This window comes from Ursus maritimus, unplaced genomic scaffold (genome assembly GCF_017311325.1).
Source record: "Ursus maritimus isolate PB19 unplaced genomic scaffold, ASM1731132v1 scaffold_6, whole genome shotgun sequence".
In the NCBI taxonomy this organism is placed as follows: domain Eukaryota; kingdom Metazoa; phylum Chordata; class Mammalia; order Carnivora; family Ursidae; genus Ursus; species Ursus maritimus.
Window position 1 is genome coordinate 36,199,722 of NW_024426774.1, and position 23,127 is coordinate 36,222,848.

At 43.8% G+C, this 23,127-nt stretch overlaps 1 long non-coding RNA gene across 3 annotated transcripts; it reads left to right on the plus strand.

Annotated features, from left to right (window-relative positions):
* The first annotated feature begins 1,014 nt into the window (after window positions 1–1,014).
* On the plus strand, window positions 1,015–23,020 carry LOC103671496. 3 transcript variants are annotated; one of them, XR_005832841.1, is made up of 5 exons: window positions 1,015–2,880; window positions 19,436–19,519; window positions 22,181–22,286; window positions 22,534–22,686; window positions 22,982–23,020. It is a non-coding gene; the product is annotated as an uncharacterized LOC103671496 (long non-coding RNA). The 3 variants fall into 3 exon arrangements; XR_570910.2 differs by lacking the exon at window positions 1,015–2,880 and having other exon boundaries at window positions 18,433–19,519; window positions 22,531–22,686; XR_570909.2 differs by lacking the exon at window positions 1,015–2,880 and having other exon boundaries at window positions 18,433–19,519.
* The last annotated feature ends 107 nt before the right edge of the window (window positions 23,021–23,127 follow it).

The window sequence follows — 23,127 nt, forward strand, 5'->3', positions numbered from 1 at the left end:
AGGTGTGGGTAAGAGGAACCCGAGGGGCTAAGAAGAGACCAGAGGGAGTTTGTATTTCCATATATAGTAATACCTACCGTGGGCGGGGGATATGTGCTCCGGAGAGCCTTGGTCTATGTTTCTTGGGCATAGAGGTTGCCTTTTTTTAAATAGAAAGGTTTTAAAATCAAGGTTATACGTGTGCATGTTAAGGAGTCATGTGATTCAACAAGGCTTAAAACAAAAATGGGTCTCCCACCACCATTTCTGTCTTTCCTGATGCTGCGACACTCAGTCCCTTTTGGTATTTATCTCAGCGTCGCCGAATGCCATACGTTTGTATAACTACTTGGCCCTTCCAGCTTTTGGCTCTTGACTTCCCATAGTGGTAAGTGATGTGTAGTTTTAGTCATCTTCAACTTTTGCCATACGCAGACCCTATTTCACTTTCACTGTATAACTGGGTCTTAACTTCGCTAAGGTAGTGTAGTATTTATAAGCTGTTACTGAGTTGCTGAGTCTTAATATATTGTAATCACTTTTCTTGTACAACTTTTTGTTTTTCCCTGGAGTAGTCTTTCTAGGTTCTTGTCATTAATCAGTCCAGTACCAGTTGTCTTTTTTTTTCTTTTTAAAGATTTTATTTGGGAGAGAGAAGGGGAGGGAGAAGCACACTCCCCGCTGAGCAGGGAGTCTGACACAGGGCTCTATCCCAGGACTCCAGGATCATGACCTGAGCTGAAGGCAGATGCTTAACTGACTGAGCCACCCAGGTGCCCCTCTGGGAGTTTCTTTTATCTCCTTTGTTAGGCTTCCTGTTTACTGAGGTCCTGTGTTTGTTTTTTTGGTTTATTCCCTTGTTTTCCTTTCCTTTTCCTTTTCCCTTTCCTTTCCTTTCTTTTCTTTTTTCTTTTCTTTCCCTCCCTCCCTTTTCTTTCTTCTTTTTATTTATTTGAGAGAGCACAAGCCAGGTGAGGGGCAGAGGGAGAAGCAGACTCCTCCCCACTGAACAGGGAGCCCAATACGGGGCTTGATCCTGGGACACTGGGATCATGACCTGAGGTGAAGGCAGATGCTTTAACCGATTGAGCAACCCAGGCGCCCCTATTTCCTTGTTTTCATGGACAACACCTTATAGCAATTTCCTGGGAAGAGTGTTGGGGAGGATTTTTGGGGGGACCTTGCACATCTGGACATGGTTTTATTATATGTTCACATTTAGTTGAAAATTTGAGTATAGGATCTAGGTTTGAAATGATTTCTTTTGAATATTGAAGGCATTGCTTTTAGTGCTGCTGTGGAAGAAGTCTGAAACCTATTTTATGTGTACATGACCCATCTTTCTGGAAGCTTGTTAGGAATTTTAGTCCTTAGTGTTGGACAACTGACAGTGAAGAGTTGGTTTACTTTCTAGTTGACTGAGTACTTCACTGAGTCTAGAAAACAACATTTTTCAATTCTAGCAACTTCCTGAATTAATTTGATACCTTTTTTTTTTTTTTTTGGAACTTTTTAAGCTACCCAGCTGGTCCTAATTTCTGACTGTTTTGTTTAGTACATTTTTCTGTTTCTCTGACCTTGTCTTTTTTTTTTTGAGAGAGATGCCCTTAACTCTCCTGTCTAATCCTATTAAAATTCCTGTTTCTTTCTGATTTCCAAAACCTTAAAAAAATAGCATCTTATTAATGGATGCAATCAGTATCTCTTCTTTGAGGATAGTAGTGGTAATTAAAATTAAAATGTTTTTCTTCCTGTTTTTCACTCTGGCTTTTCACTCTAGTCTCTAATGCCAGTGGTTTTCCTTAGTGGCCTGGTGATCTCTGTTCATTTCCTATTTATAAGAGTGCAGCACTAAAATGCTGGCGGAAGCTCTGCGTGTGTGGGTGGGGCTGTGGGACCTCTGTCTTGGGCAGCTGCGTTCTTTGTTGTCACAGCAGGGGGAGCTGCTGCTGGCCAGGGATGTTGCTGTGAACACTATGGTACACAGGGCAGCCCCTGACAGCACAGAATTACCCGATCTAAAATGTCAAGTCTGAGGCTGAGAAACCCGGGTTTAGGGTGGTCCGGTTAGACTTTTTCCTTGGGAGAATCCCAGAGAAGAATCAGAAGGGTAAAAGGCCTGACTGCTCAAAGTTCTGGCGCTCAGTGAGGGAAGAGGTCACTATGTACTTTCATCTCCCTGTGTCCAATACAGGCAGTCCTTGCTTTGTGTGGCTCCAGTGTGCATGAAAATCGGTTACTGCAGTTTAGGTAAATAATAGCAGTCCCCCAACAACATGGTTCAGATTTCAGTTGCCCTGGTATATTCACTCTGAGAAACTGCATCAAGTACAAACTCGAATGCTGGCCCTTTAGTCCACAGATCACATTTACAAAAGAACAGACGTCCAGCGCCATCAATGGCTTATCAGATCACTTCCTTCAAAGTCTGCTGGTGACTGCTTGCGGCTTATCTGTTGGTCAGTTTACTCACTGAGGACAGAGCTTTTGATGGTGTTGCCTCTTTCTCTCCTAGTGGGAGAGAGACATTGTAAGCTTTTAGCACTCCTGTTGGGTTATGCCCCAGATTCTCTTGGGCTTTTGAATGAAAATGTGAAAACTTGTGTTTTTACCATCAAACACAACTTCATTGATCAGCCAGTGGACAGGTTTATTTCAGCTTTTAATGGACTTTTGGATGGCTACTAATGCTACGATTGGAGATTTCGCAGTTTCTGTAGCTGAGTTTGGAAGAAATGGGAAGCATCATGGCAGAAAGCAGTAATATGCAGTGTGGCAGAAGCGTACTACACTGCAAATAGCCACGGGATTCAAATCGAACATGAGTTGTATTTGACCATGGGAAGGTTGCTGCTGCTGTTGGAGAGATTCTGGACAGGCAGCTAGGGGAACTTCGTGAAGGTGAGCTTCTTGGTATAAATGAGCAAGTGATGAAAACGGTATGGATGTCCCAGAAGTGATGGTGGCCACAACTTCACAATAAGGAAATTCTTGGAGATACTCCAAAACATTTGATAAAGGCAAAATGTTGGAAGTTGATCCAAAACGTCGAATCCCAATATTTCTAATGTTTTAAATTAGTGGGCTAAATAAATAGTAGTTTTACTACTCTTTTCATTTCTGTACACATTTATAACTCAGTTTTTAATGTTTTGACAAATTTTTAGAATTCACAGGACAACCATCATTTTTCCTGTTGATTATGAGGGGGTTTTGCATGGTTTCAGCTTGCATTGTGTTTTATGGACCCACTCCTGTGCATAGTGAAGGCTGCCTGTATATTCCTTGCGTATAACTCTTGTTTGCAATTTCCCAATCCGTGGACCCTCTCGTACCCTTTATAAAATAAACTTCCAGTCTAATGCCACCTGGGAGACAGATGCCCGACCACAGTGTGGGGTAAACGATCTGGGGGCTTAACTGCTGCTGTTGAGAGAAAAAAGTTTAATTATGGAGATCTTTCAATGTACATGAAAACAAGAGTGTAATGAACCCTGTGTACGCTCTACCCATCATCCAGCTCCCAAGAACACTCAGTATTCTGCTATTGTTTCACCCCTTCTTTCTCGATTATTTATTGGAGTATTTTAAAGCAAATCCCAACCATAGCTTCTTACCTGTGAATTACTTTGGGATATGTCTAAACGATAGCGGGTGTTTGTTGGTGTTAAATGTTACCGCAGTGTGCCTTAACAGCTGCTTAGGCTTAGTCTTTCTGGTGTTAACCCCTCTTTCATGTTGTCTTCTGGTGGTACCATTTTCTCAGATTTCTGAGCCTTTTAGTGGCCAGCTTAGCTTCAGCCTCATCGGGTCTGACACATCTGCTTACCTTGCCTAGCTTCTGTAGTTTGGTGGTTTTGAATTTATTTATTTAGTTTTTAAAGATTTATTTATTTATTTGACGGAGAGTGCGCGCTCGTGTGCGTGCAAGCCGGCAGAGCAGCAGGTGAAGGGAGAGGGAGAAGCAGGCTCCGCTGAGCAGAGAGCCCTGCTGTGGGCGGATGCTTAACCTTAACCCACTGAGCCACCCAGGCGCCCCAGTTTCGTGGCTTTGTATCCACGCCTGTTATCTGTCTCTACAGTAGTCCCTTACTACTAGCATTTTGGTGGTGTTTCAGAGGGAGTGAAAGTTAATATTTTAATCTTTGTTTACTTAGGAATTCTTGACTGATCTTTTAATAACTTTTTTAAAGTGAAAAATTTATTGGGATGTTTACATTGAAAAAGTTTTTGAACATTTAAGCATAGAAGGTAGAGAATGAAAAGAACCTCACTTACTTTCCTCTTTCCCGACCCCAGTCCCCAAAAGTAGCTGTCAGTAGCTTGCCTGTCAGTAATTTGTCATTGCTGTCAAAAGCTGGCGTATCTTAGGCACTTGGCCTATGCGTGTGCGCACAGGTGTGCATGTACACACACGCTTGAAGAATCTTCTTTGTGAGAGATGAAGCTGTTCACTCCTGTAAAGCCCCCTGGATGTCTAGAAGTTAAATGGTGTCATTTACAGAATAAATAGGTCAACGTTGAGTCACCGGTTAACCTACCATTGTACCGAGCACTAGATAAATGTTACACAATTGTGCTTGTGTTTACTTGCAAGTTGCCAGGTCCTTTGCAAGCTGGTCTAAGCTTTAGGCAAAGCTAGTGCTTTCTACAGTGCATTTCCTGACTGGCAGGAAATGAAAGGATTTGTTCTCACCCTCTTTCACTCTTTCNNNCCTTCAGGCTATATAAAGCTGCTTAGAGACAAAAGGTGACAAAGTTAAGATTGTTGCTCAGTAAAAGCTGGGTTGTGTTCCCTATAAAATCTAGTGCTGTGAGAGGATGCCTGGTCTATTAAAACCCTTTACAGTGCAGTATGTAAGATTTTCTTTCTTTCTCTTCTTTCTTTTCTTTCTTTTCCTTCCTTCCTCCCTCCCTCCCTTTTCTTTTCTTTTTTCTTTTCATTTTTTATTTTTTAAGTAGGCTTTACACCTAGCATGGAGCCCAATGCAGGGCTTGAACTCACGACCCTGAGATTCAGACACTTAACCGACTGAGCCACCACGTGCCCTGATTTTCATATGTCTTAATTGCCAATGGTTTTCTCTTGCCTCATGTCAAAATTTTCTTCAGTGCTCCAAATTTTGGTAAGGTTGTTGATCTCCTACCTGTGGTGTGAAACTTGTTTCTCTGTAATACTGTTCTCTGCCTTTCTTTTCACCTCTACTTGAGAGATCTAAATCCCATCTGTTGGGATATTTGAAAAGCTGAGAGGGGTCGGCTGGCTGTAGATTGCTGAGGTGTTTATACCAAACTCTTCCTTTTGTGACAGATGGAGACTTCTGAGAGTTTATGAATAGATTTTTTAAAATAACTACTAAAAGAAAACACTGGAGCTGCTCATTGGCAGTAGTCCTTGCCTTTCTAATGATTGGGCTTTAGTGTAAACCCTTTTTGTTACATTCAGAGATGATGTTGGATTTCTCTCATCTGAACATTCTGTGGTGCAGTGCGGAATGCTACTTATTAAAAGGACAAGATGGTTATTTTCTGGGGACTGCTGATAGAGCAAGGTCTCTCCTCCCAGAGTATTATTGCTAAAGACCTAGATAGCAGGTTTCTACTTCCCATTCATTCTATTTCTAGAAGCAAGCAAATGTTCTCTAATTGCAGGCTTGGGCTGAATGCCTCAACAGTGTTTCCCACTGTGCTAATTGGAAAAATATAATTCTCAACTAACTGTGTCCTGCTTTGCAAAATAATAGTTGGCAGCTGAGTTGCCAGTTTGGTTCTTAAAGTGAAGTGGTGCTTTTTAGGTTAGCTCTAAGGATAATGGACCTTTGGAAATTCCAGGGAGAGCTTATGCTGCGTACAAGGATCATTAGAGATCAAGCTTCAGCCCATAAGCACTCAGTGCCTATTGATTTGATATCTTTTCCTAGGAGCCATTATTAAATTTAATTTCAATTAAGTTTTTTTGGGGGGGCTAGGTTCTGGGAATGTTAGTCAATATTTCCCATTCGTTGAACAGTCCTATGAGGGGCCTTGTGTGTACCTTATTGATTTGGAAGGGAGATAATTTTCTTTTAGCTAAGGCCTTGGCTTCTGGCACACTCTGCATCCATATCAAATATGGTTGGCCTTGCCAGCTTTTTGGGAATACTGCCAGCTTGTGCGTATAGAGTTAATGTGACACTTCTGTTTAGAATCTTTGGTTTTTCTCAGCGTTCCCCATAGAATCACTGTCTAGTATAGAGAAAGGCTTTAAATTCAACGTTTCCATTGGAATCAGGTCTTAAAGGTAGTTGATTACCTCATATGGACAGTATAGTGTAGTGGTGAGGAACGTGAGATCTGGAGCCACATTTATCTGGTTCGAATCCCAGCTTTAGCGCTTGCTAGTTGTGTATCTTGGAGGCTGTTTAATCTTTCTAGGCCTCAGTTCCCTTGTCTAAAGATGGTGATAATAATGGTACAGGATTTTCGTGAGGTTTATATGAAATAGTGCATGTGAAGTCTGTGATGCCTGACACTTCATAAGCACTTTGTAAATAGTGTTTATTAACTGGATCTCAGCCTCCAAGTATATGTAATTTTCTTGATATGGTCATGTTCAACTTGACATTGATACTTTTCCTTGGCTGGTGGGACAAACAATTTTCCTTAACTAAACCTTTATTTCTTAAGTCTGAAATAAAGGACCTAACTTTGGTGGCGTGTCTTTGAAGAAAAGTGTATAGGGCTCTGTATAAATTGGGATTAGGTTAAACTGAGTGACAGGAGGGGTGCCTGGGTGACTCAGGAGGTTAAGCATCTGCCTTTGGCTCAGGTCGTGATCTCTGGGTCCTGGGATCGAGCCCAACATCGGGCTCCCTGCTCAGTGGGGAATCTGCTTCTCCCTCTCCCTCTGCCTCTCCCCCTGCTCATGCTCTCTCTCTCTCTTTGTGTCAAATGAATAAATAAAATTTAAAAAAAAATCTAAAAAACACCCAAACAAACCTCAGGGACAGGAAATCCCAAGAACAGAGAAGAAAGTTTATTTTTTCACCAAGTGAAAGAGGCCCAAGGGCTGTTTACAGTGGCATCATAATCATCAGAGTAGAAAGACAGACTCTATCTTGCCCCATCTTCAGCATGTGATTTCTACCTCAAGACTTAAAGACCCAGACATGCCAGTTTTCTCATTCTTGGTAGTATTAAGTTTGATCACTCAATCCCGATGAGCAGGAAGTGCAAGTAGTTTAGATGTCTTAGTAAGATATGTGTACGTGGTGGGGGTGGGATATAAACCCCACTCTTGGTACTAATTTCTGCCTCTGAATCCAGTCAGAAGACAGAAATCATAGGGGTTTTGACAGAGAATTTAATAGAAGAGCTAACGAGGCATGAAGTGTTAACCTGCAGCTGAAATGGCAAAAAGACACAGCAGTGTCCTAGACAGAGCAGCTACTGAAGCTGGGGAAACAAAGATGAGATGTTGGAAATACTAAAACTTTAGAAGCAGAAGAGCCCCGGTGAAGCTGAAAACTCAGACCTCTGAGGAAGGGTTGCTGTTGGCTGCTGCGGGTCCCCAGCCATTGAGGAGGACATGCTGGCGGCTGGTGACTAAGGTCTGTGAAGAGGCTGATTCTGTGAGGGCTGCTGTATAGGAGGGGACAGCTGCTGTCCTAGTGAAGAAATGTCAGGGTGACCTTCACAAGAACAGGAAGCAAGCAAGTTCCTGCCCCTGCGGTCTCCTCGTAACTCCCCCTAGTGGCAGACCGTAGTAGGGAAGCCCCTGTAAGCCTGGTTGGGCGTGTCCCCAGCCCCAGCGTCACCACAAAGCTTAGAGGCTGAGATATGAGAGCTTAACCAACACGGGAGAACCTGCCAGATGTCGCCATTTTATTTTATAAAAAAATTCTTTTTCAGATTTTATTTTTAAGTAATCTATACCTAATGTGGGGCTCGAATTTACAACCCCAAGATCAATAGCTGTGTGCTCTACTGACTGAGCCAGCCAGGTGCCCCAGAGTTCTCCATTTAGGAAGAATCTTTGGAATTAATACCTGCTCGGTGGAGTGAAAGCGAGATTGTGTGAACATCCTATGCTTTAGCAGTCTTTCACCCAATTGCCTTAGTATCCACTGGTGAATCTGGCCTGAATCCATTATCACTAAGATGGTTGTAAAATGGTGATTTTTGGGGCACCTGGGAGCCTGGATTAGTTAAGTATCCAACTCTTTTTTTTTTTTTTTAAAGATTTTGTTTATTTATTCGACAGAGATAGAGACAGCCAGCGAGAGAGGGAACACAAGCAGGGGGAGTGGGAGAGAAGAAGCAGGCTCATAGCGGAGGAGCCTGATGTGGGGCTCGATCCCAGAACGCCAGGATCACGCCCTGAGCCGAAGGCAGACGCTTAACCGCTGTGCCACCCAGGCGCCCCTAAGTATCCAACTCTTGATTTCAGCTCAGGTCTTGATCTCAGGGTCATGAGTTCAAGCCCCACAGGCTCCACGCTGGCGTGGAGCCTACTTAAAGAAAAAAAAATAATAAAATGGTGATTTTTCTATTTTTCTCATTCCTTGTATGTTTATTAATTGTCATTCTTTGGTAAAGAAGAGCTTTCTCTTCTCCCTCATCCTTTGCCCTGGGAAATACGGTTTTCACTTGGGCAGCCACATACCCAGCTTGGAATTGGAGTTGTAATACTGGGAGCTGGGAAGGAACAGACGCTGGTGTAGGCAGCCAGCACTCCGCCCCAGTTCCTGGCCTAAGCAGTCTTATTGCTGCCATTGGATCTATAATTGACTTGAATTGTAAAATCATTAGAAAGAATAAGAAGGAATTAATTCGTGTTTTATATATGGAAGGATGAGTGAAAACAGCCGGAACCCACAGGTGGGGTGTCTGCTGTTTCACGGTCCTCGTTCTCCTGAGAGGACTACATAGGCCAGTGGTTCTCCACCATGGCTGCACCCTGGACTCACCTGGAGAGACGAGGCCTGGGTTCCAGCTTGGGGCATTGGGATTTCCTAGGTGTAAGTGCGACCTGGGCATCGGGATTTTTAAAAGGCCTCCTGTGGATTTCAGTGTGCTTCTGGAGTTGAGGACTCTGAAACAGGCCGCCTAAATTGGTCACATGGGGTAAAACAGAGAACACAGGGGTTGTTCTCTGTTCCATTCCGTTCGATGGGAATGAAGGAACTGAACTAGGTCTATTGGCGTGCCTTGCTTTCAAATCTGCACTTCCCAAAACCTACTCACTGTTAGTGTTCGACCACATGGCATGTTTATAAATTTGACTTCTCCCGTTCAAAAAAAAATTGTTCTCAAAATCCAATCTGACCCACCTAGTCCAGATCCAGGCAACCAGATATAGAGTGATTCTCATGACTTTAGTCATAAATTCATTTGAGCCATAAACATGGAAACACCTTTTTGTATCTTATGCTGGAGTAAAGGAGAGAATCTTGAAGGTGAGTAAACACGAGGGGTGGAATGTCTGATTAAAAAGGACAGAAGTTTTACTGTATATGGAGCCTTTGCCACATCCCCAGCATCTTGCTACGTACTTAAGATAAAGTAGGTCTTTAAAACTTTTAAAATTTGATGGGAATTGTTTATGACATGGGAAAGGCTATATAAAGGATAAAATAGTGAACACTTTTGTACCCACAATGGAGCTTAAGTTTCCAGGGCCTGGATTGTTTTCCCTTTGTCCCATTTAGGGCTATCCACTACTTGTGTTCATTATTCATTATGTAATAATAGATAACCAGACCTACAGCCATGATAGAAACTGAAGGGAAGATGTTTCTTATCCTTCAGGGATATGGAAAACTAAGTGTATTTAACACATGTCAAAATTTGAAATCCACCCAATATGACTATTTGGGGTTTACTTTTCCCATGTTCTATGAATAGCACATTTATAAAATCACCTACCCATGACTCCCAATCTACTATCTCCATTTTTCCATGTTCTGTTCTAGTCTTTGCTTTGATGAAATATTTAATTTCTAATTAAATATGCAATTATGACATAGGTGCAATTTAGATTTCCCGTGTCCTGATCCTTAGACGGATTTGGTCAAGGGGAAATCACTATTAGGTTGGTACAAAATTAGTTGTAATTCACATTAATTTAGCCCACACTTTGCTTTAACTCATTTACCACAGTAACTCAGGAAGTTACACACCACAGATGAGAAGACTAAGGCTTTCTTAGGAAACAATGCAAGATCACATAACGAGCACACTAGGGAATGTGACATTACAGTAATGGAGAAAATTAAAGTACAGGCACAGTTCATCTGGGGCCCGTACAGAGAGAACACATCCATCATGTGAGGCAGGAGCGTTTCCAGATCGGAGGTAAATGGACTGCTAGATGCCAGCTGGACTGCTCCTCCTGCAGTGAGTGCTAGGAAGATGAGTTAAGGAGCACAGAAACGACGTTGGCTGTATGCTCTGGCAATAGCTCCTTCAGAAAACTGGGGCCAGTAGAAGAGCTGGAGACCATCAAGGGGACCCACTGAGACTTGTGCGTGCACTTGGAGAAAAGAGTCTTTACTAAGAAACCATGACCTGTGCTTTTAGGGTCCCCAAAGCCCATAAAAATAATTAGGTAATTGAAAGAAGGAAACTAGGGGCACCTGGGTGGCTCAGTCAGTTAACCATCCGACTCTTGATTTCAGCTCAGGTCATGATCTCGGGGTTGAGCCCCATGTTGGGCTCTGCTCAGCAGGGATCTGCTTGAGATTCTCTCCATCTCTCTGTCCCTCCCGCCCTGCATGCGCGCGCGCACAGTCTGTCTCAAATATATCAATCTTAAAAAAGAAGGAAACCGCGGGAGGTGGTTGGATTAGTAGATGGTAGAGATGCCTCTATTCCCCAACTCTGGGATTTTGGTGCTGGGATCTTGTACTCTTGGTAAGGTCTACCATACCAGTGACCCAAGTGGAGTGTTGGATTCAAAATAGTCTGATGTGCAAGCATGATTACAATGATACTGCTGCTGCTGCCATTTTCTGCATGCCTGGCCTGCAGCTCTGGCATTCCCAGTGCAGACCTGTGGCCGGTGGCGGCTTGGTCTACCCTGACCACAGCTGGAAGCTCGAGACATGATGGTGCCCTAACGGGCTGAGCCTCGTCTGCCCCCACCCTCACCTCGTAGTACTTCCTATCACACGGCAGAGTTCATGGGTGGGAGACACTCATCTATTTCATGACCCCAAACTCCTGGGCAAAACAGATGAGAAACCTGCTTTGGAAAGAGGCTGTTCTTGGAATTGCCTTCATAGAGCTGCTGGGCTAACACCAGGCGGGGGCTGCCTTCCTTGCTTGGTTTCTCCTGAGCAGCCCTCTTGGCACCAAGGAATAGCCTAGTATCTCAGGATAGACGGTGGCAGTGGCAGGAGAGCTTGCCTCCCCAGGGCCTTTTTGCTATGATAGTTGCAACTTGTTTCCCACACAAAACACTGTGACCCAGCCCCCGTCACTTAGAGCTTGTGTGCGCCCTTTATTGAGGGGCTGGCAGAAATAGGCAGCAAGAACCGGCTTTGCCTGCTATTGGGGTTCTAGTTCCTGATTTAGGTCACGTGCATTTCCTGGGCCTTTGTTTCCTTAGCCTTACAGTGGGACTGACAGGGCTTTTGAATCCTGAGCTTCGGAAGAAATTAGAAGGATGTTATAAAGATAAGTGATGTTTTGAGTCCACCTAAGATTTAGGAGACCAATTTCCTCCAATGACACAAGTATTTCTCTCTAGATTGCAAGATCCAGGCTGCAGACTGCTTCCCTTCCAGTTCCTTTAGGAAGCAGGTGCCGTGGATACTCATGGACATCTCAGCAGCCACTCCCTCCTCCCTTTACCCCTTCCCAGCAGCTCCAGATTCCTGGTGGAGGACTAAGTGGTTCCAGCTCTAAGCCAATCAAGACAAGCCAATTCTGTCTTCCTCTGGGATGGACATGTGAACAAGTATGTTCTAATCAGAGTGCATCTCAGGATTGCTGGGAATTTCTGCTGTGTGATTATCACCGCAATCCAAAGGGAAGCATGCAGCAGCCCCAGGTATCCAACTAAAGATGCCCCCAGCAACGAGAACGTGCAGAGCCAAGTATAGAAACAGACAACACTGACCTACTGGAGGAAGCCTCCCGGGGGCTCTTCCGCTCTCTGCGTCTGTACATTTCCAGTATTGTTTAAACCAGGTTTTCTGCTTCTTACAACTAAAACCATCCTAACTGGCACCTGTGGGATGCCAGTTACTACTTTGATCTGAGGTAGAGGAGGGAGAACTTGGGGGTCATGGCCTAGGCCATTCTGAGAATTCTAGAACCCCAGGGCTGTAGACTCATGGGGGAAGGCAGCCCTGACTTGTTCATCCCAATAGTCCTAGCAGAGGTGGAGCCCTCCTTCCTGGAGGTGAGGAGGACCTAAGTGCCTGGTCCTGAGGGAGTTTACCATAGAGCAGTCCTGCCCATGTGAATATGGTTTGCCCACTGGGCTTAAAGGGCTAATTCCCTATAGGACTGTATTCAGTTTCTCTGGAAGAGGAAGTCTAGATACCCTGTAAATAATCACAAGTGTCCCGCTCTCCGTCCTTCCCCATCCTCACAATAATGCCAGCAGCTTGGGACGCCTGGGTGGCTCAGTTGGTTAAGCATCTGACTTTCTTTCTTTCTTTCCTTCTCCCTCCCTCCCTCCCTCCCTCCCTCCCTCTTTCCTTTCCTTTCCTTTCCTTTCCTTTCCTTTCCTTTCCTTTCCTTTCCTTTCCTTTCCTTTCCTTTCCTTTCCTTTCCTTTCCTTTCCTTTCCTTTCCTTTCCTTTCCTTTCCTTTCCTTTCCTTTCCTTTCCTTTCCTTTCCTTTTCTTTTCTTTTCTTTTCTTTTCTTTTCTTTTCTTTTCTTTTCTTTTCTTTCTTTTCTCAGACAGAGAGCACACATGGTGAGGAGGGGCCGAGGGAGAGAGAATCTCAAGCAGACTCCTTACTGAACGCAGAGCCCAGTGTGGGTCTCCATCTCACAACCCTGAGACCACGACCTGAGCCAAAATTGAGAGTTGGACACTCAACCGACTGAGCCACCCTGGTGCCCCAAGTGTCTGACTCTTGATCTCAGCTCAGGTCTTGATCTCAGGGCTGTGAGTTCAAGTCCTGCGTTGGGCTCCATGCTGGGCCTGGAGCCTACTTAAAAACAATGAATAAAAAACAAAGGCAATTCAAAACACTGTCTCCTCTTCTGTTTTTGTTTTCTGTCCCTCTTTCCTTTTGGGTCTCACCAGATGATCCTGGGGTTGTGGCTTCCAGGTGCTATCAGATGCCTTTTCTCCTATCAGCCTAGGCAGCCCTGTTCCTGCTGCCCCACCTAGTCTGGGAGTCCTTGACAGGAAGGCAGGGCCTCCTTTGCCCCAGATTCTGCTTGGGTCTCTTGTTCCTTTCCCACCTAGCTGATCAATAAGATAAAGTATCCTCTAGGAAGGATTTAAAGAGATTGGGAGAGGGAGAGCCTAATTGGTTAAAAATTAATACAAAACCACAATAATGGAAACAGGTTAGTGCTGTTTTCCATGTGGTCCAAGAATAGACATCAAATCATTGGAAAGTCCTGGAATAGATCCAAGTGTATCTGATATATAAGAATTTACTGCATGATAAAAAGAGTGTTTCAAATCACTGGGAACAGTGGTTCTTAACTGGGGGGTGATTTGTCTCCTAGGGGACACTTGGAGTGTCTGGAGACAATTTTGTTTGTCATACCTGGAGAAATGATCCTGGAATTTGGCAGAGGTCAGGAATGCTGCTAAATATTTTACAGTGTGCAGGCAACCCCTGCATGAAAGAAGTATGTGGTCTCGAATACCAGGAGTGCCACTTTTACGAAACCTCGGGGTAAGTGAGATAACTGGAAGAACTGGCCAGCTGTTCAGGAAAAGGAAATGGAGTTAGATTCTGAATCACATCCCAGTAGAAACAATTTCAAGTTAGATAAGAAATACATTTTAATAAGTAGAATCTTTAATAAGACCTTTAATAAAACTTAAGAAGACACAGATGAATTTGTTCTCTATAGTTAAGAGTCTGTTTCTTTTTCTTTTTTTTTAAGATTTTATTTGTTTGTCAGAGAGAGTGAGCAAGCACAAGTGGGGGAGCTGCAGGCAGAAGGAGAAGCAGGCTCCCCGCTGAGCAAGAGCCCAATGGGGGACTCCATCCCGGGACCCTGGGATCATGACTTGAGCTGAAGGCAGGCACTTAACTGACTGGCCCACCCAGGTGCCCCAATATATCATACTGTTTTGATTACTTTAGCTTCGTAATACAGAGTGAAATCAGGAAGTGCGATGCCTCTAGCTTTGTTCTTCTTTCTCAAGATTGCTTTGCCTATTTGGGGTCTTTTCTGGTTCCATACAAATTTTGGGATTGGTTTTTATTTTTTTATTTTTTGTAAAAAATGCCATTGGAATTTTGATAGGGATTGCATTGAATCTGTAAATAATTTTGGGTAGATGGACATTTTAACAATATTAATTCTTCCAATCTGTGAACACAGAGTATCTTTCCATTTATTTGTTTCTTCTTCAATTTCTTTCATCAGTGTTTTTTAGTTTTCAGTGTACGGACCTTTCACCTTCGTGGTGAAATTTATTACTAAGTATTTTATTCTTTTTGATGCTATTGTAAATGGAATTATTTTCTTAATTTCTCTTTCAGAGAATTCATTGTTAGCGTATAGAAACACGACTGACTTTTGTATGTTGATTTTGTATCCCACAACTTTACTGAATTCATTTATTTGCTCTAAATATTTTGGTGGAATTGTTAGAGTTTTTTATATATAATATATCATGTCATCTACAAACAAACAATTTTACTTCTTCCTTTCCAATTTGGATGCTTCTGTTTCCTTTCCTTGCCTAATGCTGGCTAGGATTTTCAGTACTATGTTGAATACAAGTGAGCACCCTTGTCTTGTTCCTCATCTTAAGGAAAAATTTTCAGCTTTTTTTTTTTTTTTAAGATTTTATTTATTTATGTGACAGAGAGACAGCCAGCAAGAGAGGGAACACAGCAGGGAGAGTGGGAGAGGAAGAAGCAGGCCCACAGCGGAAGAGCCTGACGTGGGACTCGATCCCAGATCGCCAGGATCACGCCCTGAGCCGAAGGCAGACGCTTTTAACGACTGCGCCACCCAGGCGCCCCATCAGCTTTTCACCATCTAGTATGATCTTAGCTGTGGTTTAGCATATAGGGCCTTTACTGTGTTGGGGTACATTCTTCTATACCCAGTTTGAGACCTTTTCTCATGACAATACATTCAGTTTTGTCAAGAGCTTTTTCTGCACCTACTGAGATGATTGCATGTTTTTTTATCCTTCATTCTGTTAATGTGGTGTATCATGTTTATTGATTTGCATATGTTGAACCATATTTGCATCCCAGGGATAAATATACTTGATCATGGTGTATGACCCCCACCCCAAGCTTTATTGAGATATAATTGACATATATGTTCGATCTTTTTTTTTATGATTTTTTTATTATATTATGTTAGTCACCATACAGTACATCCCCGTTTTCCGATGTAAAGCTCGATGATTCATTAGTTGCGTATAACACCCAGTGCACCATGCAATACGTGCCCTTCTTACTACCCATCACCAGTCTATCCCATTCCCCCACCCCTTCCCCTCTGAGGCCCTCAGTTTGATTCTCATAGTCCATAGTCTCTCATGTTTCATTCCCCCTTCTGATTATCCCCCCTTTCTTTATCCCTTTCTTCCCCTACCGATCTTCCTAGTTCTTATGTTCCATGGATGAGAGAAATCATATGATAGTTGTCTTTCTCTGCTTGACTTATTTCACTTAGCATTATCTCCTCCAGTGCCGTCCATGTTGTAGCAAATGTTGAGAACTCGTTCTTTCTGATAGCTGAGTAATATTCCATTGTATATATGGACCACAACTTCTTAATCCAGTCATCTGTTGAAGGGCATCTCGGCTCCTTCCACGATTTAGCCACTGTGGGCATTGCTGCTATGAACATTGGGGTGCATATGGCCCTTCTCTTCACTACGTCTGTATCTTTGGGGTAAATACCCAGTAGTGCAATGGCTGGATCATAGGGTAGCTCAATTTTTAACTTTTTAAGGGACTTCCACACTGTTTTCCAGAGTGGCTGTACCAGCTTGCATTCCCACCAACAATGTAGGAGGGATCCTCTTTCTCCACATCCTCTCCAGCAATTGTTGCTTCTTGCCTTGTCTATTTTTGCCATTCTAACTGGCATAAGGTGGTATCTCAGCGTGGTTTTGATTTGAATTTCCCTGATGGCTAATGATTTTGAACATTTTTTCATGTGTCTGTTAGCCATTTGTATGTCTTCATTGGAAAAGTGTCTGTTCATATCTTCTGCCCATTTTTTGATTTGTTTATTTGTTTCTCATGTATTGAGTTTGAGAAGTTCTTTGTAGATCTTGGATACCAGTCTTTTATCTGTAGTGTCATTTGCAAATATATTCTCCCATTCCGTGGGCTGCCTCTTAGTTTTTTTGACTGTTTCCTTGGCTGTGCAGAAGCTTTTTATCTTCATGAAAGTCCCATAAGTTCATTTTATCTTTTGTTTCTCTTGCCTTTGGGGATGTGTCATGGAAAAGGTTGCTTTGGCCAATGTCGTAGAGGTTGCTGCCTATGTTCTCCTCTAGGATTTTGATGGATTCCTATCTCACGTCGAGGTCTTTCATCCATTTGGAGTTTATCTTTGTGTATGGTGTGAGAGAGTGGTCAAGTTTCATTCTTTTTCATGTAGCTGTCCAATTTTCCCAGCACCATTTATTGAAGAGACTGTCTTTTTTCCACCGGATGTTTTTTCCTGCTTTATCAAATATTAGTTGCCCAAAGAGCCGAGGGTCCATTTCTGGGTTCTCTATTCTGTTCCAATATGTATGATCTTTTTAATATGCTTTGTGGAATTTGGTTTGCTAGTATTTTTTTTCTTGTGTTAAGAAATTTTAAGATTTACTCTCTTAGCAACTTTCATATATGCAATACAGTAATATTAACTACAGTTGCCGTCCTGTACATTACATCATAATGACTTATTTATTTTATAACTGTAGGTTTGTACTTTTTGACTCCCTTCACCCACTCCACCCACTCCCTAATTTGTTCTCTGTATCTATGAGCTTGGCTTTTTTTTTTTTTTTTTTTTAGTTTCCACATATAAATGAGATCATACATTATTTGTCTTTCTCTGTCTGACTTATTTCACTTAGCATGATACCCTCAAGGTCCACCCATGTTGTTGCAAATGGCAGCATTTCACTCTTTTTCTTGGCTGACTAATACTGGATATTGGTCTGTTATTTTCTTTTCTTATAGTGTCCTTGTCTGGTTTTGGTATTAGTATTAACATATAAGGAACTGGGGCGCCTGGGTGGCTTGGTCGTTAAGCGTCTGCCTTCGGCCCAGGGCGTGATCCCAGCGTTCTGGGATTGAGCCCTGCATCAGGCTCCATGCTCCCCTGGGAGCCTGCTTCTCCCTCTCCCACTCCCCCTGTTTGTGTTCCCTCTCTCACTGGCTGTCTCTCTCTGTCAAATAAATAAATAAAATCTTAAAAAAAAATTTAACATATAAGGAACTATTAGAAATAATGAAGAAAGGGGAGCCCGGGTGTCTTAGTTGGTAGAGAGTCTGACTCTTGATCTCAGGTCCTTTGATCTCAGGATTGTGAGTTCAAGCCCTGCCCTGGGCATGGAGCCTACTTACAAAAAAAATAATGAAGAAAATACTAACAGCCTACAATAGAAAAATGAGTAATGGAAATGGATGACTAGGAAGGTTATTAAGACAAGAAATCCATGTGGTCAATAAACCCATGAACAATGTTTAATTTCAGCAATAGGTGGAGAAACACAAATTTAAGCATAGGTACTTAGTTTACCTAGGAAACTGGAAAAGAGGAAAAACTGATAACCCCCTATTTTCCCATTGATAAGGGTTAGAGAAATGGGTACATTCAAGTATTGTTGAAGAAATGTAAAGTTACATCTTTTGGGGGGCAGTTGTCAATACTATAAAAAACCTTAAAAAGAGAATGAAAATGAAAGTATGCAAAAAAAGAAAAAAACCTTGCAAGTCTTCTCATTGTAGCACTGTTATAATAGATAAAAACTGGAGAAAAAGTCAATGCCCAATAATCAAGAGACAGTTAAACATCCATTCAAGGGAATACCATGGAGTCATCAATGGTAATGTAATAATTGTGTAGAGGGTATTTCACTTGGAAGAATGTTTACTATTTATTCAGAGGGAGAAAAAAAATCACAAAGTTTGTAGTAGTGCCACATTTTTGTAAAAGAAAGAAAAAACACACGTATGTTCCTGTGAGTAGAAAAAAACATGTAAAGACAGCAAGCAGTTGATGGGATTATCTCTGGTTGAGGGGACTGGATTATGGACTATTTTTTTTCTGTGTATTTTCAGAAATTTCTGAAAGGCGCTACTTTGTGATAAGAAATGAATGTTATTTGAAAATTTTAAGCAAAGTGGTTGTAGAGTCCTAACCAGGTGCTCTGCCAGGGGTTTGCAGTCTTGGCTTCTGGTCTTTGGGCCAGACCCCTCCCTCCTCGTCTGGGGCCTTGGTCTTCTCATTTTTAAAATGTGGGCGGGCTGTTGTAGAGACTCAGTGCCTACCGTGGCCAGCTGCTGCTGTCCAAGGCTGACGATCCTGTGAGGATTTTGTGCCCAAACATTCCCTGATTCTTATTCATTAAGAGTTAGGTGTGTGCCTTCAGTGCGGGTCGTGATCCTGAGGTCCTGGGATCGAGTCCCGCATCTGACTCCTTGCTCGGTGGGGAGCCTGCTTCTCCCTCTGCCTGCCGCTCCCCCTGCTTGAGCTCTCTCTCTGTCAAATAAATAAATAAATAAAATATTTAAAAAAAAAAGGTAGCAGTGTGGGCCTTGCAAGTTTATGACAGATAATTTGTCTACAAAAGACTTACGAATATGTTTCTTCCATCACTGGAATTTTGGCCAGATACAAGGTAGAGAGGTGACAGGGCCCATTTTAGAGCTTAGCAAGCTGAAGTCCAGAGAAGGGGACATCACTTAGATTTAATGCTTTCCTGTCCAAGAACATTACCTGGACTCTACTAACCTCAGGACCTTTGCACGTCCAGAGAGCGCAGAGCTCCTTTATTATTAAGTCACTAAGGAAAGCTGGGCAGAGTATGAAGGGGAGAAGGAATCCGTGAGCTGGCGGAACAAAAGCAGTGTTATCAATGTAAAAGCTAATGGAGAAAAGACGGTCAGGAGAGGCCACTGGAAGAGAAGTCCGGAACTCCTGGGGAGAGGATTATCTGGTCTTTCCGGTGGATCATCAGGGGATAATTTGCTTCAGATTTCAGTGTCTTCATCCTCCTCGCTGGGGGAGGGAAGGTGGGTTTGGACAACCTGACACTTTTTTAGCTGAAATATTCCAACATTTTATGTCTGCAGGACTTTCTGAGCCTTCCTGGGTGTGCCCGTGTGCTGCGTGGTGCAGGAGAAGAAGGAAACAGAAGAAATCGCGTTGTAATGACGGTCGGTCTGAGTAGCTCTTTACGCACCGTCTTGGTTTTCTGAACTAGCCCTGCCCCATAGAAATATAATGCGGGCCTGGGGGTCATTGTAGCATTTCTAGTCGCCGCATTTGGAAAAGTAGAAAGGGGCTCTGGGGTGGCTCTGTCGGTTAAACCTCTGACTCTTGATCTCAGCTCTGGTCTTGATTTCAGGGTTGTGAGTTCGAGCCCCACATTGAGCTCCTTGCTGGGTGTGGAGCCTACTTAAAAAAAAAAAGTAAAAAAAAACAGGTGACATTAATTTGAATAATATATTGGATTTAAGCCAATATCAAAAATAGCATTTTAACATGTAACCAATAGAAAATTATTGAGATTTACGTTTATTTTTTGGTATAGAGTCTTTGCTGTCTGGTGTGTATTTTATACTTAGAACACCGCTCAGATCAGACCAGCCACACCTCAAGTTCTCGGTAGCCCCACATGGCTAGTGGCTACCGTCCTGGACAGCACAGCTCTAAGCTCTAAGCTCTATGTAGGCAGGACTTATTTCCCTTCCTTTAAAGCTGGGAAAAGAGAGGTGTGGAGGGCCCACAGGTGTGCCCAGCAGAGCAGGGACACACCCAGCCTTCCGTCTCCTCCTTCGCTGCCTCTCCCATGATGCCCGCTCTCCTCCACAGCCCGTGGCACAGTCCGGGCCTCTTTGGAGCCCACAGGCAAGCAGGGGAGACAAAACCAATCCAGTTCTAGCGATAAGCCAGATAGTGCAGTGGGGTTCAGAGGAGGGGAGGGCCCCTGGAGGCTGGAGGGGACAGGTCAGGTTATCTCCCAGCAGCAGGACAGCCTGGGCTCTTGGTCTCTGGTGAGCAGGTCTCCCTGATAAGTGGCCGGGATAACAGATTCCCGGAGGCCTTCTCGAGGACCCACCTGCCAGTCTTCATGTTTATCTATGCACAGCATAGATATGAGGCTTGGCCCCTCCACAGAGACCTACAATGCCCAGTAGAAAGACGAGAAGGCATCCATAGCAATAATGATGATAATATTAGTATTATAGGATGATCATACGTGTGCATTTATGATATGCTGATACGTTCATGTTATCATACGATGAGAGCTACCAGGGTACTCTGTCCCCACCATTCCTGGGAGGCACGTTGAATACATACTATTCCCTGTATTGGAGGACTTCCCCTACTGTTCCCAGGCCCTGTGCTGACCTTCAGGGGGACCGTCCCCATGGCGGGGTCCTGCTGTCCAACTGTGGTCTATAGGCTGGTTTTCCCTGGGCGTGGCCAACCAAGAGATTATTTGATGTGATCTATGAATTTTGGTGATTTTTCTAAAGGATACTTGATTACAATAAAAGCAACTACCTACCAGACATGAACTCTTAGCTCAAAAGTGTAAGCCAGAGACTGAGCCGGGTGCGGGTTAGCCAGGCAGAGAGGGAGCTGCGGAGAGAGGAGGGGCCGGGAATGGAGATACCGTGTGGGACCAGCCCCACCGCTCACCATAGAGACCTTCCACGATGTCTCCACGAACGCCACAAAGGTCCAGATCATCTAGTCAATTCTATCTGACAGCGCCAAATAGCACTTGTCAGTGAATTAGATCCTCCAAGTGCTTTTCTGAATTGATATAAAATTTTACAGCACGACCTTGAGCCCGGACAACAATATGTTCTCTGTCTTTAAAGTTGCCGTGAAGAACGTGGAACAATTTAAGTGAAAGCCTGTAAATCTTAAGGCTGTAAGTACATGTAGGTTGCCATCGTGCTTAATCAGCATTATTCATTTTCTTTTAACCTAGCTGCAGCTGATACGAATCTTTGGAGCTTCTGATAAGATTCCCATCAAAAAGCCCTTGCAATCTTAAATTCCCTGGATAAAAATATGAATCTGGCCTCAGCCCAGAGCCCATCTTCTTCTTCTAACATATATATCTATCTCCACGGGACGCTGCCAGGAGCTGGCTGCAGCCAGAACCCACCGTAACCTCTCCCTCTCAACCGCTCCTCTCTTTACAATCAGGGTGAGAAAGGTGTTCCTCACATTCTTTTATTTTTTATTTTTATTTTTTTTTAAAGATTTTATTTATTTATTTGACAGAGAGAGGGAGAGACAGCCAGCGAGAGAGGGAACACAAGCAGGGGGAGTGGGAGAGGAAGAAGCAGGCTCCCAGCAGAGGAGCCTGATGTGGGGGGCACCCCAATCCTCACATTCTTTTAAATACTTTATTTAAATGGAAGTACAGGGCGCCTGGGTGGTGCAGCCGTTAAGCGTCTGCCTTCGGCTCAGGGCGTGATCCCGGTGTTCTGGGATCGAGTCCCACGTCAGGCTCCTCCGCTATGAGCCTGCTTCTTCCTCTCCCACTCCCCCTGCTTGTGTTCCCTCTCTCGCTGGCTGTCTCTGTCAAATAAATAAAATCTTAAAAAAAAATAAAATAAAATAAATGGAAGTACAGTTGACATATTAGTTTTAGGTGTATAACAGGGTGGCTTGACAATTATACACACTCTGCTATGCTCGCCACGATTGGTGTCGTCACCATCTGTCACCATGCGAAGTCATTACAATCTTATCGACTGTATTCCCCATGTAGTACTTTTTATCCCCATGATTGATTTCTGTTATAACTGGAAGTTTTTACCTACCTTTTCTGTATTGCTCCACCTTTCTAGACGTGCTCCCCGGGGAGCGCCCCCACCCCTTTTGAAGTCAGGTCTTGAAGACCGTTCCTGCTGGGCTGCCCTGACTCTTGCCCCAGGACCTGGAGATCAAGGATGGGTAAGGCTAGGGTGCAGGCCTCTGGCGCTTGAGTGAAGAGGGAGCGGGTGAGTGAGTTGAGGGCAAGGGCCTGGGGCCTCCTTGGCTTTCCTCCCCGCCCCCAGAGTGGGGTCAGGCTGCTAACTGTAGGGGGCAGGGGCGCTCACTCGGTGGGTTGCCCAGGGAGATGGAACGTGGAGTAGACAGTGGCGGTCATGGGTATTCTTCGTCCTACTTTTCATGATGTTGTTCGCCTATTTCCCAGTAGGGATGAACACCAAATCTGGAAAATAAAATGGAAGCTCTGGCCAGCCCACACACCTGCTGTTTTCTTGATGAACATGTCCCGAGCTCAGGGCCACGCAGTTGGCCCTGCTGAGAGCGGTAATCAAGAGAACGTCTCCCCTCCTTTCTTGAGAGGGTAAGGAGAGCCTGGTGTCCCTTGGTACGTGGGCCGAGGATGTGGAGAGATGGATAGAGGCTCTGTTTGCTCTTCTCTCTGATGCTTGGAAACTTTGCCTCAACTGGTCCTGCCCGGAATCCAAATGGGCAACCATGGGAGTCATACCCCTCCATCATTCATTCATAAATACCACCAAGCACATACACCGGAGGAAATGTACCGTTCTCACTCAAACCCCTCCTCTATTTTTAAAATTCAAGGTTATTGAAGTATACTTTGCATACAATAAAATGCACTTTTTTTTTTTTAACAGGCTCCACTCTGGGTGTGGAGCCCAGTGCAAGGCTCAAACTGGCGACCCTGAGATCAAGACCTGAGCTGAGATCAAGAGTCAGATGCTTAAATGACAGAGCCACCAAGGCGCCCCTGAAATGCACCCATTTTAAGTACGCAGTACGG